The sequence below is a fragment of the Grus americana genome, chromosome 2, assembly GCF_028858705.1.
Source record: "Grus americana isolate bGruAme1 chromosome 2, bGruAme1.mat, whole genome shotgun sequence".
NCBI lineage: Eukaryota > Metazoa > Chordata > Aves > Gruiformes > Gruidae > Grus > Grus americana.
The window spans coordinates 136,101,326-136,120,136 of NC_072853.1; the positions used below are offsets into that span (position 1 = coordinate 136,101,326).

The window sequence follows — 18,811 nt, forward strand, 5'->3', positions numbered from 1 at the left end:
TTAAGCATACGCCACTGATATCTCTAGTTAGGCTTGGAGCACCGAGTGCTGAAGATCCTTGAGAAGGCACTCATGCCTCTCTATTGTCTCCAGGTTTTGTACTCAGCTTATCCAGAATGGTGGGATGCTGCTCGAGCTCTGCTGTTTTCAGTCTGTCAAGCCTGTGTTGCTTTGGTTGTCATCTCCTTCCTGCCATCAAAGGTTGGCTACGTGCAGACATTCTCCTGGCCTATAGCTGGAGTTTCATGAAAGGTGGACAAGAAGCATTAGAAGTTGCAGGCAGAGCTGAATGGTGGCTGTTGCATGTCCTGTGACTTGGAAGAATCCACTCATTATCCAGAGAATTTCTCTGATTTGGATGCTGAGCATGGCAGGACTCGTCTCAGGAAAAGATGTGCTCTTCTTTTTCCTTCTCCTCCCACGGCGAGTTGTCCCTCTTGATTCTGAGTCACTAAGAGGCTTGTAATCCAAAATTCTGCATTGTTCAGGCCTGGAAGAGGGGAAAATTTAGGATAAGGCTTGTCCATGCTGGTTGCCTACAGTTGGTAGAGAGCTTTCTGTTTAGAGCTGTGAGACAAACTGGGACTCAGACTGCAATGGAGACTGGGAAAAAGTTGTGGGGAAAAATACAGGGAAAGAAAACATCCTTACTCACAAGAGAAGGCACGATCATGTTTAAGGTGGTTTTGTACCAGCACAGAATTATCAATGTTGGCTCAGTGTGTGCCCTTTAGTGTGTACAGGTAATACCACTGTGATTACCCATGACTACGTAGCCACTAGGCCAATATACCATCCAGCTGTTCTCCCTGGGTAACATGCTTCCTCTCATCATTGTTTTAACCAGCTAGTCTAAAACGGGTTTGAGAAAAGACAACACACACAGGCACCCCACAGTATTCCTGGATTCCAGACCCTTCTCTGTAGGATATGGTGCAGTGCAGTGGTCTAGAAGATGGAAGAAAAAAAAAGTAGGAAATGGATTGAATTGCTGGACAACATTGCCAGCACCTTGCACGCTTAAGAATGCTTAGACATCTAGATGAGCCTATAGAGAGATGCGATGGCTTGGGATGTAAGCCTGAGCATCTAGAGGATATGAAGTTGTACCTGTAGGGAAATTAGTCCTATAATCAAGAGCAATTTTGCCACAACCAAATTCAGATTCACAGTTTTAGAGTGGCATCTAATGTTTCTCTGTGCAGGAAGATGAATCCCAGCTTTCATGGGCAATCATGGATAAAACTCTATGTGCTTAGACATAGTCACAGCATTCTGCTTTACCTAAACAGTATTTATGCCCACTGGACACAGTAATTAGAGGGTTACTGAAATGTGAATAAGATTATAAAGAAACAACCATTCTTTCTGCATGAATCATGCAGAAAATGTCCTCCTTTGCTACTGAAACAGCAGATTGAAATTGACTGCATTTAACCTTATTGTGGAGAGGACTGCAGAGCTTAGCTCTTTCTCTTATAGGTGAGGTCGCAGTTTCTTCATAGCTCATTATTCTAAAAAATAAGGTGTTGTAAGTGCCTTCTTTCCTTCAGCTTCTTTACTTCAGTTATTCAATTGACTCCAAATTGTCTCCAGTGTTTATACACAAAGCTGTAATTACCTTCTGTGTGTCAATAATAAGAAAAAAGGGAAAATACACCCCATTCTATAGCAAAATGGCAGATTTTACAACCTTACACAGAATGGAGGGCTATTCTGTTGATTCTTTTTCATTCCAGGATTTATGCACTGAATAGTGAATAAATTTTATTATATTATTAAATCTACTTTATTTCCATTAGGGCATGAAAGCGTTTCCTTCTAATCAGGAACTCAGCACCAAAATAGAGTGGGCCTTCAAAAAATGGAGAAACAATTAGGCTTTGCTACTATTTGATGCTATTGCCTATCCAGGTGTAAATTATTCAACTCTGTACATGCTATACATTTCCAGTACAATGGGAATATGGGTATTCAAATAATAAAAATGTGGGGGTTTTGGTTTTTGTTTTTTACTTTGAGGCTGTCTTCATTAGCTCTTTCAATATTTATCTGATTCATGATGTATCTTACAGCTATGTGAAAGGGATGTTTTCCTTCCATGGTATATAAGGTGTTGGCATGATCCTTGCTACGACTTTTGATCAAGCGTGAGAGAGAAAAAAATGAGACTCTCTGGAATAGATCCAAGATACCATGCCATGGAGAACAGTTCTGTAGTGACCTCTTCTTGCAGCTTCCAGGGTGAGGTTAGAGGCAGGATGGAGATGGAAGAGTTCTTTGATTACCTATTCACTTCCTATTGCTCCCAGGTGATACTTCTCTGTCAGCGACGTTGGTTGGCTCCAAGTATTTTCTAGCTGTCATCAGCCAACATGATCTTGACTAATCCAGTTTCCCGTGTTAGCCCTTATATCCCAGTCCAAAGTCTCCATTTGCTTCCCAGAAATATTCATTTCTATTTAAATAATTAAGATTTTACTGGCTTTATTCTCACATGCAATTCTTAGCATGAAAGTTATTTTTTCTCCTTTTACTATAAAAATGCAATAAAATAGGCAAAGCTTCTATTAATTTTCAGATGCATTGCAAAAGAAAAATCAGTGTAAAGTGAAACAACAGAATTCCAATTTGTTACTATTAGGAAACAGGAACCACAGCACTGAGTAACCTTGCAGTTACTAAACCAAAGAGCTTCCTCATTTATTCCAGATAAAAAAAAGTATTTTTCACTCCCTTAAACTTCCCTTTATTTCTTCTGGCAGCAGTGTTCTTAGTGTCTAATCAATATATTTTTTAAAGACAGATGCAGAATGAAACATAACTGGTTTCAAGTACCATTTGCTCTGTAGCGTCAATACTTACTGCCCATATGCACAGCATTACTTTGACTTTAAACAATTAACCAGCTGGAAAATGGTTAGAACCATATGAATTCCTGATTTAGAGATAATTATTTCTTCAGCTATCTTCTACACAAAAATTATATCTACATTTGTAGTTCTAGTGATGCCACAGCCAATATTATTCTACACCAGGGTAAACTTAGAGAATTCAGATGTAGCAGTCATCTTTCAAAACAGAAATATTATTATTAGTACTCTCTTTTCATAACAAAATATGAAACTTCTGTAACACTATTACATAACAAAGTATTGCAATACATAATAAAATAAAACAGATGAAAAACCTAGAGTTATACACTGATTATTCACATTAATTCTATGTCATTATTAGTAGTTTCTGACAAAAGCTTCCTGAACAAAATGGGTAATTTTCTTTAAACAGTACTTAGTTTTTCCAGAAACTTAAGTTTCACAGAAAAAGTTCCACAGAACTTACATTATGCTTCAGATTTTTAAAAAATCACCGAAGTATGAGAATCCAATTACTGTTAAAATTCTGGGGACTGGATGACAATATGAAATTAGATTTAATTCAGTACAATTAGACTGAATTGCTAACATATTTTCAACCTGATGCAAGTCAGATTCTCATTTTAATTACCTTGATATGTGTCAGTAATATTGACTCCATTAATATCAGTATAGTTAATTATTCCTTTGCCTAACTGAAGCAGCAACATTAGTGGAAGAAGTCTGTAGGTAAGAGAATAATAGCCTGCATATGAAAATCTGACAGATCATTGCACTCATGTTCAGTAGCTGCTTTAAGGATGAAGAGTTATTGCCTTTGCTGTGATTTATGTGTCCTTAGCACATACTCCACATTCCCTTGCAATGTAGGACTTAAAAAATAAACCCAAATATTAACAAAACCAGATAAATAGATTAGACCCCAGTTCTGGCCTCAGCAATCTGTGCAGCTCCCATTCGCTTTAGAATATAACTATATACTGTAAATGACAGATTTTGGTCTTTGGTCTTGATTTTAACGTATCTGGAGCAGGAAGCTATATAGTGTTCTTTTTTGCAAAGGAGAGTAATATAAAATCACCATATACATACCACAGCAATAGGGACCTGAAAAAGAAGCAATCATACGGATGGTTTAAGATAAATACTTTAGCTTACATATCACATAATCAATTTCATGCAAGAAAATCGCTCTCCATCAGAGTAAGCAAGCAGAATTTAAAGTATTTTTTTTAATCTAGCTTACTTTTCATTTGCTTTTGTTATATTTCTGTGGCCTTAAAATATGAAAAATATGCCCTTTCATTCTCTCTCCTTAAGTACTTGGACTGAAATCACTGCAAAGAATACGAATCTTTTTTTCTTAAAATGATAATAGATTTATTATGTTGCTTCATTATCTATGCAGAATTGTATTTTGATCTTGCTGACATTTCTATGCATAAAACCTAAGTTATGGTCCAAATGTCACCTGAAAAAGAGAGACTGTCAGTTGTGTCTCCTGTACTCTCTCCCAGCCCAGTCTCTTCTTACAAAGACAGCAATAAAAACACTCCACAGAAATGAAAGGAGGAGAAATGATGCATACAGATTTCACAGGCAACAAACATCCCAGCAGCTCTCTCCAAAAGTATGGCTGACCATTCTGAGGATAAGTAAATGGGAATCAGTGTCAAAAATGACACTTGATTTGTCACTATAAAGTTAATCAGCACTTCCACATTTCTCACATGCAATTTATACAGTGTCTCCATAAAAATTGCATTGAAATTGTGGAAGCAGCTCTGTTGCTACTTTGTGGCCTAAAGAAAAAGGATTCCATTTGCTGGACACTCAAAAAAAAATCTCCTACGCATACCAGCATGCTCTGTTTGCATGTAATAAGAATACACCGAAGAAGCTACAAACTTATATTTAGGCATCACTAAGGAAAACTAGTGATGGAGAGGACAGAAGCACGCAGATATTTTGATGCAAGGAAAACATACCTAGAGTGCATGCCAAAATCTGTTAAAATTATTTAAAGGTAATTGACAAAAGATGGCAAAGATGAATCATCAAGAATTATTGTTGATACACTTTTGTAGCTCCTCCACTGTTTTGACGGTTCGTCTAAATTACATCAGCCTCTCTGGGTTGCCCTACTGGCTAAATGAGCACTTACCTGCTGCTAGCTGCAATCCCAATTCCTGTGCTTCCTGCCATTCCTGCTCCTGGCTGGGAATGAGATGACTATACTACAGTCTTCCAAAGTGCATGTCTTCAGTAGATCTGAACTTGGACAGGGCTTTCCCAAGCTCTCCTTGTAATCTTACCTGATTCTCCCAATACAAATAGCCCATCAAAAGGTGAAAATTTCCTGGGCAAAGGTGACATGCTGACCTCATTATAGTCAATAGCAAAACTCCTCATAGATAAGTAAAATCCTTGAACTTTTTCAATCAAGGTCCTAGCACTGTTAATATCAGTGTCCTCCTCAGAAAATTGTTTAGAAGATGCCCATTCCTATCACCTTCTTTTGAAATCTGCATTTTCTTCATAATCTGAATCAGTATCATGCATTAGCACAAAGAAAAGAATGGTTGATCAGCTCTTAGAAGTCCTAAAAGAAGTCTCATCACATTAATAGGCTGGTATTGTTCCAGTCATATGTATCTCACTGAAATGCAGTAAAAACCTAGGGTTACACACCCATTAATCACATGAATCCTGTATGTTTTTCACTAGTTTCTTATTAAAGCTTCTTGACCAAAAAAAAGTACTTACTAACTTTTCCAATCAAAGGGAAGCTTTGAATTCTTTTGTTCCAAATAATTAAAGTATAACTAAAATACAACAATATTCAATTAACATTTTCATATCAGGACTCTAACTTCTTTCTTTTGGAGAGAAAAAAAAGTGTAGACAGATGAAGTGGGATACAAGGTGCATGCGACGGTATACAATATAGATAATTCACATTCTTCCAAGGGACTTTGTGTAAAAATCCTGGATTTACTGAGAGCAGCTGAATATTCTCTTTGATGCTTACTTCATTCACAGATCTTCATAAGAGACTAATATGTTCGAAATAGGAGAACTAGCACCTCTAAAAGGTTTTACTCAGTTTTTCTTTGTTATATTATGTTCAACAGTGCTCTGTGTTCAGTGCAAATCATCTACCTTCAAGCAAGGAATGTACACATGCAAGAGGAATGGATTGCTAGACTGCTACTACAGACAGTATCCATAAAATAAACCTAGATATATCATTTATAAATGAAAATACTTTTCTCTGACTTGTGTCTTGGTTTGGATTCCCCTCCAAACTATTCATTCTTGTCAGCTCTGTGGCCCTGATTGCCACAGGATTGCGTCTTGACCATGTCTTCACTCTGTTGCTGTTGATGAGATTGAACTTCAGTTCCCTGCTGCTCCCTACTTACGCTTTGTGGAAGTAAAACTGAGTACGCAGAGGTTGTAAAGGATCCTACGGCAACCTCCAGCTAGATCCCTGGCGTAGATGGTGGAGGTCAGCAGGGTAGACCTAACCCACACTAGAAAACTCTTTATGATCTGTTTTCTCTATTATTTTCCATTTCAATTCAGTGATCTTTCAATTTATAATATGTTTTCAGAGCATATATAGAGTAACTATTTATATTCCAAATAAAACAGCTTCAACTCCAATATGAAATATCAAAATTCCACTTAATTATAGTATCGCTTATTAATGAATGTTGGTTATATTGTCTACTAAAAGAGGCAACAAAAGATGGTAACTGTATCTATTGGATCTTGTCAGGATATTCCTCTAATTTTAAGCTATATATGAACAACTGACTAGCTATCTATGTATGAATCAGGTAAAATGCCAATAATTTATACATTTTACACACTAACCACAGTTACGCACATGCTGCTTATTTTACATTTGGAATTTAGTGTTTCAATTTTTTTCCTTGGAAGTCTTACATTCACACCTGCAGTTCACCCACCTCTTGTCAAAGCAAAGTTTCAGTTCAATAGTTAGGCACCCTGGAGACTTAATGATAACTGTCAACAAACCTGAATAATTAGAGTTTTGTATAATTGAAAGCCTAGACATACCAAATGTCTGTGTCATGTAATTTTCTTCATATGCTTCTCTAAAGGAGATATTTTAATGCATGTAAAGTGTTTTAAAATTAAATTCCAACATCACATTACTTCCCTACTCCAAAATAACATGATTCAAGAACTTTTCTGATAAGAACTATCGAATAAACTGTGTTCTGTGTAAGCTGCATTCTTAAAAGCACATAATAGCTTGTATTAATTTTATGGTCTCAAGACATTACAGTTCTGCTCAATGCCTTATTCATGGATTTTCAGAATATTGTGCTATGTACTATTTGGTAAATTTACCAATAGGAAGTTTTAGGGTTCCCCTAACTCAAGCACTAGACCTCATCTGAAATACTGCATCCAGTTTTGGTGCTCCCAAAAACTGAAAGATGCCTCCTGCTGAGTTCGTCAAGACAGTCAGGGGCTGGAGCACTTGCCCTATGAGGAGAAGCTGACAGAGATGAACTTGTTCAGCCTGGAGATGAAGTGGCTTTGGTGGGGACCTAACATCAGCCTGCAGTGCCTATGAGGAGGTTACCAACAAGATGGATCCCCGCTCTTCACAGCCATGCATGGCACAAGAACAAGAGACAATAGCAATGAATTGAAACTGGGAGGTTATTACTCAACATAAAGAAGAAAAATTGCTGTAAGGATAATTATTAGGTCTGATTGTCCAGAGGGGTTGTGGAATCTCTTTCCTTGGAGGTTTTCCAGATAGAATTGGACAAATCCCTAAGCAACATGGTCTGAATTCTATGTTGACCCTGCTTTGACCAAGAGGTTGGACTACAGACCTCCTAAGGTCCCTTCCATCTTGAATGCTTCTGTGATTTATTGTAATCATGACAGTTACAAAAAGTAACAGGAAATGCAACTTCCAATTTGACCTGAATACATCCTATGACACAACAGTCAAGATTTTTAAAAAAGAGATAAAAGCATTACCACCCTTGGACAAGGCACCACTGAGATTTCTATGGGCACAGACTACCATTCCGGTCACATTTGCTGAAGAAATATAAACTCAGATTGAAAAGGATACAGAGAAGGGCACAAAGATATCTGGAGGAATAGAGATATTCTTACATGAAAATGAACCAGAAGGGTAAACTCAAGCTGACTAAATGAAGGCTCAGACGATGTATGATTTCTGTTTAACAAAAAACTAAAAACAGGAAAGTTAACAGATAAAGTGTATTCAAACACATATAAATTGACCATGTACCAATCTATTAGCACACGTACCTAGACTTCTCATTACAAGTCTGTAAGCATCTTTACATCCCTTCTTGAATTACTTGCAGAGATAATAGCTGATGACATGCATCAATTTCAATAATAAAAGTTTCTTTCGGGAAAAAAAAGGCCCAGGGCAAGGTGTGTGGGGGGGGAAGATAAAAAGAGAAAAACACAGAAAAAGGGAAAGGGAACTGGAAAAGCAAAAGGAGAAACTGGAAAGGGGAAAGGCAAAACACCCTCCAGTGGCTAGTCAAGAAGAGAACTGACAGGGTCGGGTCTCCCCAGTAAGTATCCTCTACAGATGTCCTCTCCAGTACATCAGGCAGTCCACCATACTACTCTTCCCATAGAACCTATATAGATTTCCTCAAGACCTGTTCAAATTCCCTATTGCCTGTCCCCAATTATGATGCTATTAGCACTGACTGGAGTAGTCTTTGATCAGAGGCTGGTGTTGCAAGCTAACTACCTGTTAATTATTGAGTAACACTTGTCTTTCTCCTAATGCAAACTAAAAGCTGCAAAAGTGCAAGAAAAGGATGGTGAAAAAGAGAGACTCTTAGCCCAGTGGCAATCACTTCCCACAAGAAAACTGATATAACAGCAGTATCAGGGTGTGCAGGTGCAAGGCCATGAGAATGAGAGTATGAAACCAACAGCATGAGGACAGCAAGGGAAACGCTGCCTTATCCTTCAGGGCTGCCAATTTCTCTAGCAGACTGGGCACCACCTTTTCCAGACACTCATTAGACAAAGCCTTCTTCTCTCTTCCAGGTTAAAACAGCATGGCAAGAGAAGCTGGACTCAGTCAACATGATGGCAGGGACTCACACGTGCTCAGCTTGAGCCAGATACAGGACTCAAGTCTGAACAAAGCCCCAAGAGTGACAGTCATCCATTCTAAAGACCACTCCGTATCTTGAACAGAAATTAACTTAAAACAAAGACTGAGAGTCTCAGAGCAGAAATCAAATTAAGAGATACAGAATCCAGCATCTTCTACTCCAACACTGAAGAACTAGGAACAAATAAAAGACATACCGTAAGTAGTCATCTTCTTACAGGCACTTCTGAGCTACCTTCGCTGAAAACTATTTCATTTCCTCAAACACAAATAGTTTACATTTATGCAACAGCTTTAAAATCAAACTATCCTGATAGTTATTAGTTATTATAAAAAAACTTCGATAATGTATCATGCCTTGTGAGTGAGAAGTTAACTATTGAAAAACAAGATTAACAAGAAATTACTGGAAATTAAGAACAAATATTTGCTTTCTACTAACTTCCCAGCTCATAATCTACATAATACATTGAATTAATGCTAAAGACAAGTAAACATCTAATCTTGAAGGTTGCATAACAAAAGTTTTCAATCATTTTTCCCCAAAAAGGAATTTCTAAATTGCATAATTTCACCTTGTCAATTTTGACTGTGAAAGAATGTATGAAGAGTAAAACCTAATCAAACCAAAGATCTGTTTAGCCCAGTATCTTGTCCCCAGATGCCCAACAACAGATGAGTAATGAAAAGTGAGGAAGCAGAATGCAACCATGTAATGATGCCTCCTTGGAATACTCTGAAGTCTCTAGAATGTTTGCAGGCTGGGGATATTCTGATCCAGAACAGTCCTCTCTCTGATTTCTAGCCTTTGATATGTTTGGTAGCTATGAATCTGTCTAAATCATTTTTGAACTTGTGCTAACTTTTTGCATGTCTTCATCAAAAAGTTACAGAACTATATATTGTATAACAATGGAGAAGCATGGAGAGGTTTGGATATGTCCTCACAGGAAAGTTAGATCATACCTTGTAGCTGAAAGGATTTTAAGATGGCCTCAAGGTATTTGTACAGTAGTTAAGCACTGTTTCGCTGCAATTTTTAAGCTCCTTGAAGATGAAGCTATGGATTAGCATGTACAAATAAATTTCATAATACTATAAAAGTTGTCACAATAAAATCAACACCACAGTAGTCTTACCCAGCATGTGCTAACATTCATCATATAATGTATTCATTCCATGTAAGTTACATTGAATAAGAGATAAATTCTTTGGTCATATATGATCATTCTAATCTAAAACCTCAAAACCAAAAGGAGCGAATGAAATTGATTTCATCAAGTAATATGTTAGGTCTAAAATGCCTTACTCACATATCAGTTTCAATAAACAATCTAACCTTAAGAGATTCAGCAATACAACTTTCTCTGAAAAAAATGCTTACTTCTTTGGAAATCATTACTGAAACCTCGAAGCATGACAAATATTTTTGTCACGGAATAGTCCAATGTTCTGTCTTTACATGAGAGTTGGTTTGTTTGTTTAACTCATCAAATGTATTATGTACCTCCCTACTTAAATGCAACAAGAGAAAGAACATTTTCATATACAGTCTGGAAAACTCTGATAAATACTCATTCTTTTAACTTGAATTTCTATGGGAAGTTAATTTCACGTAAACATCACGCGTATAGGACATAGCATGTAATCCTCAGCAAATCTGGCCCAAACCTCTTCTGTAAAAGGGAAAAAACCCCTCACTCCTGAGGCATACTAAGCTCTCTCAGCTACATGATTCAGCTATGACTGCACTGTAAACCAGAAGTACTTTCTATTGCAATTTGTATACACATACCCAAGGTAGCTTTAAATTAGCTACTCTGAATACTGACACATATAAAATGACAATAGCGCATGCAGTCTGGTAAACATATGCTTAATTGACCATTTTGGAGGTGACTAGGCCATATTCCAACTTTTTTGTCATTTTTCATTGGTTATAGCTGTTCATATACAACTGGATTTCATTATTTTCAAAACTACCTTTCTCCTACTAAGCATTAGGTGAATACTAAGAAACTAACTGTTCCAACTACATTTAGTCACCCTCAGTATTCATGGTAATTCATACTGTGATTCATGTAATTTTCATGATGGGTAAACATGAATTTGATCAATATTTTCAGTATGCAAAATACATTTTTAACAGCAACCTCTATGTCAGATAGTGAGATGAATAACTGAAAATTATTTTCCACTTTAAATGCTTTTTAGAAAATACATAGGTTTTATAACTGAATCTCTTTTTAATTGCATTGGGTTTGCGTGGCAAGGTTTTGGTAGCGGGGGGGCTACAGGGGTGGCTTCTGTGAGAAGCTGCTAGAAGCTTCCCCCATGTCCGACAGAGCCAATGCCAGCCAGCTCCATGACGGACCCACCGCTGGCCAAGGCCAAGCCCATCAGCAACAGTGGTAGCGCCTCTGGGGTAACAGAGTTAAGCAGGGGGGAAAAACTGCTGAGCAACAGCAACTGCAGCTGGAGGAAGGAGTGAGAAGATGTGAGAGGAACAACTCTGCAGACACTAAGGTCAGTGAAGAAGGAGGAGGTGCTCCAGGCACCAGAGCAGAGATTCCCCTGCAGCTCGTGAAGACCATGGTGAGGCAGGCTGTCCCCCTGCAGCCCATGGAGGATGATGGTGGAGCAGATATCCACCTGCAGCCTGTGGAGGACCCCACGCCAGAGCAGGCGGATGCACTCAAAGGAGGCTGTGACCCCGTGGAGAGCCCACGCTGGAGCAGGCTCCTGGCAGGACCTGTGGCCCTGTGGAGAGAGGAGCCCACACTGGAGCAGATTTGCTGGCAGGACTTGTAACCCCATGGGGGACCCGCGCTGGAGCAGTCTGTTCCTGAAGGTCTGCACGCCATGGAAGGGACTTGTGCTGGAGCAGTTCGTGAAGAACTGCAGCCCGTGGGAAGGACTCATGTTGGAGAAGTTTGTGGAGGACTGTCTCCCGTGGGAGGGACCCCACACTGGAGCAGGGGAAGAGTGTGAGGAGTCCTCGCCCTGAGGAGGAAGGAGCGACAGGGACAACGTGTGAAGAACTGACTGACCCTGACTCCCATTCCCCATCCCCCTGTGTCGCTAGGGGGGATTAGATAGAAAATCGGGAGTGAAGTTGAGCCCGGAAAGAAGGGAGGTGTTAGGGGAAGGTGTTTTTAAGATTTGGTTTTATTTCTCATTATTTTACTCTGATTTGATCAGTAATAAATTAAACTAATTTCTCCACGTCAAGTGTGTTTCATGCATGACGGTAACTGGTGAGTGATCTCTCCCTGTCCTTATCTCGACCCACCAGCCTCTCAATATATTTTCTCTCCCCTGTCCAGCTGAGGAGGGCAGTGATAGAGTGGCTTTGGTGGGTGGGCACCTGGCCTCCAGTCAGGGTCAATCCACCTCATTAATGTTATCTTCTATGTAGAAATTAGAAAATATATATGCCACTCAATCACAACATTATCTTTTCTTCCCAGAAAAATTCTAAAAGGAACAACTGCATCAGATTAAGCATGTATTGGGACTTTCAGCAGAGAAGACACTATTTCACTTTTGTTTTTAAGCTGTTCTGGGCACAGGAACACAGTGGTAAACAGAAGATACGCAACAGCCTACAAACTATTATTCCCGTTTCATTCTGTAGACTGCTGTTCATTTGCAGATTAATGGAAAACCACACACAACTATTTTCAAAACTGGCATTTTAATGTCAGGTTGAAAATATTTGGGTGTATTACACAGTCACATAGACCTTGATACCAAAATACAAAGGAATCTGAGACCGAGAACAGTGTTTTGGGTAGGCTTAACTATGGTGCTGCATTTGCATCAACTTGGTCACCAAGAAGTATAATGGCATGTTTTTCTCTTCTTCGGAATTCTGAACTGACAATGACATTTTCATACAAAACAGAGCTATTTCAATATTTACATGAAGAAGCTGGCACCAGTGGCAGGTAAATATAACTGATGGCGGCTTTTCTCTGGAGCAATGATATGGTTCTTCCCAATGTTTTGGATCACATCTCTGCCATAAAAGAGGTGTTAAAATAGTGTATTATTTGCATCATCGATGGTGGAAAGTTATATATAGTTAACACCTATCTATTTTATACAAATAATGATGCAACTTAATTGTATGAAGGGATGGAATTGCCTTCCAAGACTGCTCCAGTATTATGACAGAGAACAAGCATGCATTTCTCTCTGAACAAAGTAGGCGTTCTGGGTACAAAACATATGTGGGCTAGGGCCACTGATACAGGAATGCATTGGACATGAGAGAAAATTTAGAAACATTCAACAAAAAGATAATTTTAAATATCTTCAATAGATCTAAGGAAGCTGTTGGGGAACAAGGCGGGAGGGAAGGAGGTGAGAGAGGGGAGATACGAGAGGACATTTGAAAAACCTTAACGTGAAATACCTTAACTTGAAATACCTTCTGGCTTTGTTCATGAGTTCTCAGAGAGCCTACAGGCCTTTGTGAGCTTGCAAATTAAATCCAGAATAACTGTCACAAAACTATTCTTCTGTCACAGAAAACAAAATGTCAAGGAACTAAAGCTGACAATTTGAAAGAGAAATATGTTTAAAATTCCTCGGTTTCTGTGTCGGTGCTTGTTCTGTGCTGTTTGTGACAGAGATTCTCAACAGCTTTTGCATCAGAAAAGAACATTCATGCATTTTCGTATGTCAAAGGGTCTCCACAATTTGCTTCACTACTTCTTTTTCAACGTTCAGCTGGTTTTAAACATTTCTCCTCTCTCAAATTCTCACGTAGTTCAACAGTGGTTTTAGACCTCTTCAGAGCACTTAAAAACACAAACTGCTGTGAGCTCTGTGTAAATCTTTCAAAGATGGATATGCATTTTGTGCATTAAAAGTAATACCTGTTTTTTTTTCAGAACAGCAACAAGCACAAATGATTACTGTTTGTTATTATATTCCATTTTAGATCCAAATTTAGACATTTCAGGTGAGTCAAAACAACTGTACCCTTATCAGAAACGACCCGTCCGATGCCCAGCGCCGCTAACCAGTAAGTTACCTCGCCGAGATACACACACCGCTTTGCCACTGAAAATACAATTACACAAAACTCTGGCTACGAAACCGGGGCGGGATGCATCCGTGACCTGCCCTCGGCCACCGCCTGCTCCAGGCAGCTCCGACACCGTCCCGGCGGCGGTGCCTGAGGGGACCTCCCCGCCGCCCGCTCCCACCTGTTCGGCCCCCACCGGGGCAGCTCCCCCCCCGACGCCCCCCCCGGCCCCCCCGCTACCCAGCCGACCGCGGGGAGCCCGCACCGTCCTCTCCGCCCGCTGAGGCTCCAGCCAGCCTCCGAGCTCCCACGGGTGGACACAGCCCCGGCCCCACAGGAGGACCGCCTCAGGGACCTAGTGAAGCACACATACCCCGGGCAGGGTAGACGCACGGAAAGCTCCTCTTCCACTCCCGCTTCCGCGAAACAAAACTTGCCGGGGGGCGGCCGCCCACCACCCACCGCCACCTTACCCGCCCTGACACGGCCCAACTTCCCGAAATCTTCCCAAATGTCCCAAAAATTCCACCCCGGCAAGGCAAAGACAACGGCCGGGCGGCGGGACCGGCCGGCCCCCACGGCCCTGCGCTCGCTGCCGGCCGCGCCGTGCGGAGTGAAGCGGGGCAGCAGCCGGCCGGTGCCACTCACCTTCCCGCGCCTCCGCCTTATCTCTTCGCTTGCGGGCTGCAACTACTTCCAGTCCTTCCCCCAACTGCCATCTTCCACGGGAACGGCGGGGGAAGGAACCGAGCGGAGAGGAAAAGTTGCGGCAGCGACTGCCGCGGGGATCAAGTGGCCATAGCGCCGGCGGGCGGCAGAGCCGGCAGCGGGGCGAGCCTGTGCCGTGTGCGGCGGGAGGGCGGTGGGGCGGGGCAGCGGCAGCTGGCGACGGGCTGCGCGCTGCGATCGCAGCCCGTGGCGACGCGAGGAGGATTTACTAAAAATAGCCGCTCGGCTCGGTGGGGGGGTGGCGGGGGGAGGCCGCCGGGCTGCGCCGCGCTCCCCGCCGCGGCCGCTGGGGGCCGAGCGGGCCGGGCCGCGCCGCGGTGGGGACAGAGCCGAGGGGCGCCTCGCCCGGGTGGAGGGGCAAGGGCGCTGCGCGGAAGGCGTTTCGAGTACGAAATCCGACACACTACCGCTGCCCGGGCCCGGCTGTCCGGCACGAGCGGGGTCAGGCAGCGCTGCGGCTAGAGGGCGCGGCCCTCTGAGGGGGGGCGGCGGTGCCCGGACCCGTGCCCGAGCCCTGCCTCCCTCCTCTGCCTCGGGGCTCTGCGGGTGCCGGTAGGCGCGGGAGCGCGGCCTTGCGCGACGGCCACTGGTGGCTGGAAGGGCTTCGCCGCGGGCCTGGGAAGGCAGGGCCCCCATGCCGCCCCCGCCGGGCCGGGCTGGGCCTAGGCCCCGCGGGTCTTTCACCGCCTCCCCGCGGGGACTGGCTGGAGGCCGGTTGTGGAGGAGCCGCTCGGTTCTGTTGCGCCCCTTGCCACCTCTTCCACGGGTAACCTCGCACACCCCTCGGGGGAGTGGGCGCACCTGCCTCTCACCCAGCTACCCTGTCAGCCAAGGGAGAGGTGCGCTGGGCCCCGCCGTGCGGCCCCCCGAGGAGAGGCCAGGGGGGCCCGGCGGGGTGGAGTGAGGAGACACGTCTGGGACGGCACCCGCTGCGCTTCTACCCAGTCTCTGGCATTTGCCACTGCGAGACAGTATACAAGGTGCTGTACGGTCCTGGCGTGGTAGGTGTTTCTGTTCCCTTGGGCTGGCCCATCCTGAGGTGATTGAACGTTTCTCCAGCACTGCTTTCCCCTCGTGGTCTTTGTGTCAGTCTTAATATTTCTTAGTATCTTCAACTAGAGGATGCCCATCTTTCTCAAACCACGTTAGATCTCTTTAGTAATGATTAAGTTTCCAGAATTCCCGTTTCCTAATACTGTTTTACACAGCATATGAAGCACTTCAGTCTGTGGAATCTGTCTTAACGGCTTTTATTTCTAATCTAAATTTATGGATATATTTCCTCATCACTTGAGAGAGAAGGGAGTGTCTCCTTTTATTTCTCCCCTTCCAGGTAAAGGTTAGCCTCAAAGCAGTTTAGTTCTTGGATCTAAGCAATCAAAAATCGTTAGCTATCTCCACCTAAAGGCTTTGGAATTTGCATTTGTATATATATTCCAGTTATTACCATAGAAGTTTGATGCTGTGTTTTACTCATTTTTAAATTTTTTTAAGATTGATTGTACTTATTCTTTCCACTGTATTGTTTTCAGATGTTAGCTTTTCTGCAACGTTTAAAATTGTTGTTTCCAAGACTGGTGAAGAACTAGTTAAGACTAAAAAGTAAAGCTGGTGACTAAAGAAAGAGGTTTGGAATTTGGGCCTGAATGTCATTGATTGCTCAAGGGATACTACACATGAAAACTCAACAGTGGTAAGCAGTGGTTTTTGCGACCCTCAAAATATATCTCAGTTCTTAAAATTAGAAATAAAACCGTGTCTGCGTATGTTTCAATTTGGAGAGGAATCTCATTAGTTTGTTTTGGTTTGTGTTTTAGTTTGGGAATCATTTTCAGTGGTATTGCTAGATGTTAGGTCACAGAGCGCCATGTGACAGATCTAATTCCAAACTGGCTAATGAAATCACACAGCACTGTATCTCTGACAGATCCATACGCTTCAAACTGATACATACTTTTGTTTTATTATGTACTTTTGTCCTCTGTTTCCTCAAAGGAAGCATCGGCATTATGACATTCTAAAAGACTAGTCACTGTTCTAATGCTATGTTTGGAACATGAAGCGATGCATGGTGGTAATATTCAGGCAGCCTTTATCTTGCTTTTGCTGGATCTAGTATTGCTATTCCATTACTACATTATCTACTCCTAAACCTACTGACCAAAAAATGATTTATAGGCTTCACTGATTTGCTGGAGTGAATATGTGTGTTGCTCTTCTTTCAAATGTAGCGTTTCCCATTTTATCACTGTCTTTCTGAGTTATTACAAACATTTACTGAAAGTCATGGGGGTGAGAAACGAATGTGGTATGCCTGCATTATAATTTATAAGTTTAATTTATAAAACCTGAGATGAGATGCTGAAATCCTTAAAACATTTTCATCCCTAAAAAGAGACTTGCATCATCCTTGCAGCTTCATCACTGCCACATTGTGAACTGGTATCTGCTGACCATAAGGGCTATGATGCCCTTCACATACTCTCTAATTTACAATAACTGGATTTTTGAATGGAAAAAGCTTTCATATTTATCACACTGGGGTTTTGGAAACCACACTGGAACAGAAAAATTGTCTTCCCTGTAGTTCTTTACTTAAGGTAGTGCCTAGTGAAGCAGTAGGAGAAAAAAACATAAACATTTTTTCTTTTTTTTTTCCCAGTCAAATAGAAACACTGAAAATATTGAAAACAATGAAAAAAAAATACATACAAAACTCTGTAGCATTCAGTAAACCGTTTCTCACATATACACATATTTTAGAATCTTTAATACTATGGAGAAACAGCTTTCAGAAGTCCCATACCTTCACTGGAAACTACCTTAGGTATTAAAAAGGCACTGAGGTATAACAGCTCATCAAGCAGTACTTAAGACTCATCAAGCAGTGAGCAATTCTCTCACAATGATACTGAAATGAAACGTGTAGGATGTTCTGTACTGTGTGACCATTAAAATTAAGACAGTACTCAGCTATGTCCCTTTCCAATCCAGTTCATAAACCATGGTTTCACAAAAAGTGAAACCCATTGAGATGAACAGAAAAAAATCCTTAATGTTTATCAAGACCAGACTGTACTTCCAGCATACACGTGCTTGTTAACTTGTGGATCTGAATAAGATGGAACAGTGAAAACCACTGAGGAATGAACAAAAGCTAAGTCTGCCCCATTAGTTGATGTTAAAAGCCAGCTCTTTGCTGAAACGATCAGTCCTTTTGGATGTATTTCTGTTCCGTGACTGCCAGACAGCAGATCCTTTTCATTATCTCTAGCAGTCAGGAGGCTTCAGTTATTCTTCTTGAGTGTGATCTTGCAACACACCTATGCTTCTACTCACATCCAGAGCAGACTGACAAGATGTACTTTACAGAGAGGATTCTTAAATTCAGCTTGAAGTTCAAGGAGGCAGCCACCTACCTGCTGAGTGTCCTGGTTTTCGGCTGGGATAGAGTTAATTTTCACAAGAAGTTGGGAGGGGACACAGCCAGGACAGCTGACCCAAACTAGTTAAAGGGATATTCCATACCATATGATGTCATGCTCAGTATATAAGGAGGGGGGCTGGCCGGGGAGGAGGGGTCGCTACTCAGGGACGGGCTGGGCGTTGAGTTCTGGGCAGTGAGCAAACTGCATTGTGTATCATCTGCTTTGTATATTCTTTTATTATTCTTATGGTTGTTGTTATTTTTCTCTTCCTTTGCTGTCCGATTAAACTGTCCTTATCCCAAGCCACGAGTTTTACCTTTCTCTTCCCATTCTCCTCCCCATCCCATTGCGGGGGTGAGGAGTGAGCGAGCAGCTGTGTGGTGCTGAGCTGCCTACTGGGGCTAAACCACGACAGCCCTTTTTGGCACCCAACGTGGGGCTTGAAGGGTTGAAATAATGACAGATCTAACCAGAGCATGTTACAAACAAATGTGTTATATGCATTTATTATATTAAATAGTCACTGATCACAATGGTGTTTCGTTTGTTCACATGGCCGTGTTAACGT

General features: G+C 41.7%; 1 protein-coding gene across 2 annotated transcripts in view; it reads right to left on the reverse strand.

The window, feature by feature from the left end:
• Positions 1-14,967, reverse strand: part of HDAC9 (histone deacetylase 9) — a 484,926-nt gene extending 469,959 nt beyond the window's left edge. Inside the window, exon 1 of one of the 2 annotated variants that reach the window (XM_054816934.1) lies at positions 14,735-14,967. The gene's annotated coding sequence lies outside the window, so the exon portion shown is untranslated. The remainder of the gene's footprint in view (positions 1-14,734) is intronic. The other variant, XM_054816943.1, reaches the window with a different exon arrangement.
• Between the last annotated feature and the right edge of the window lie 3,844 nt (positions 14,968-18,811).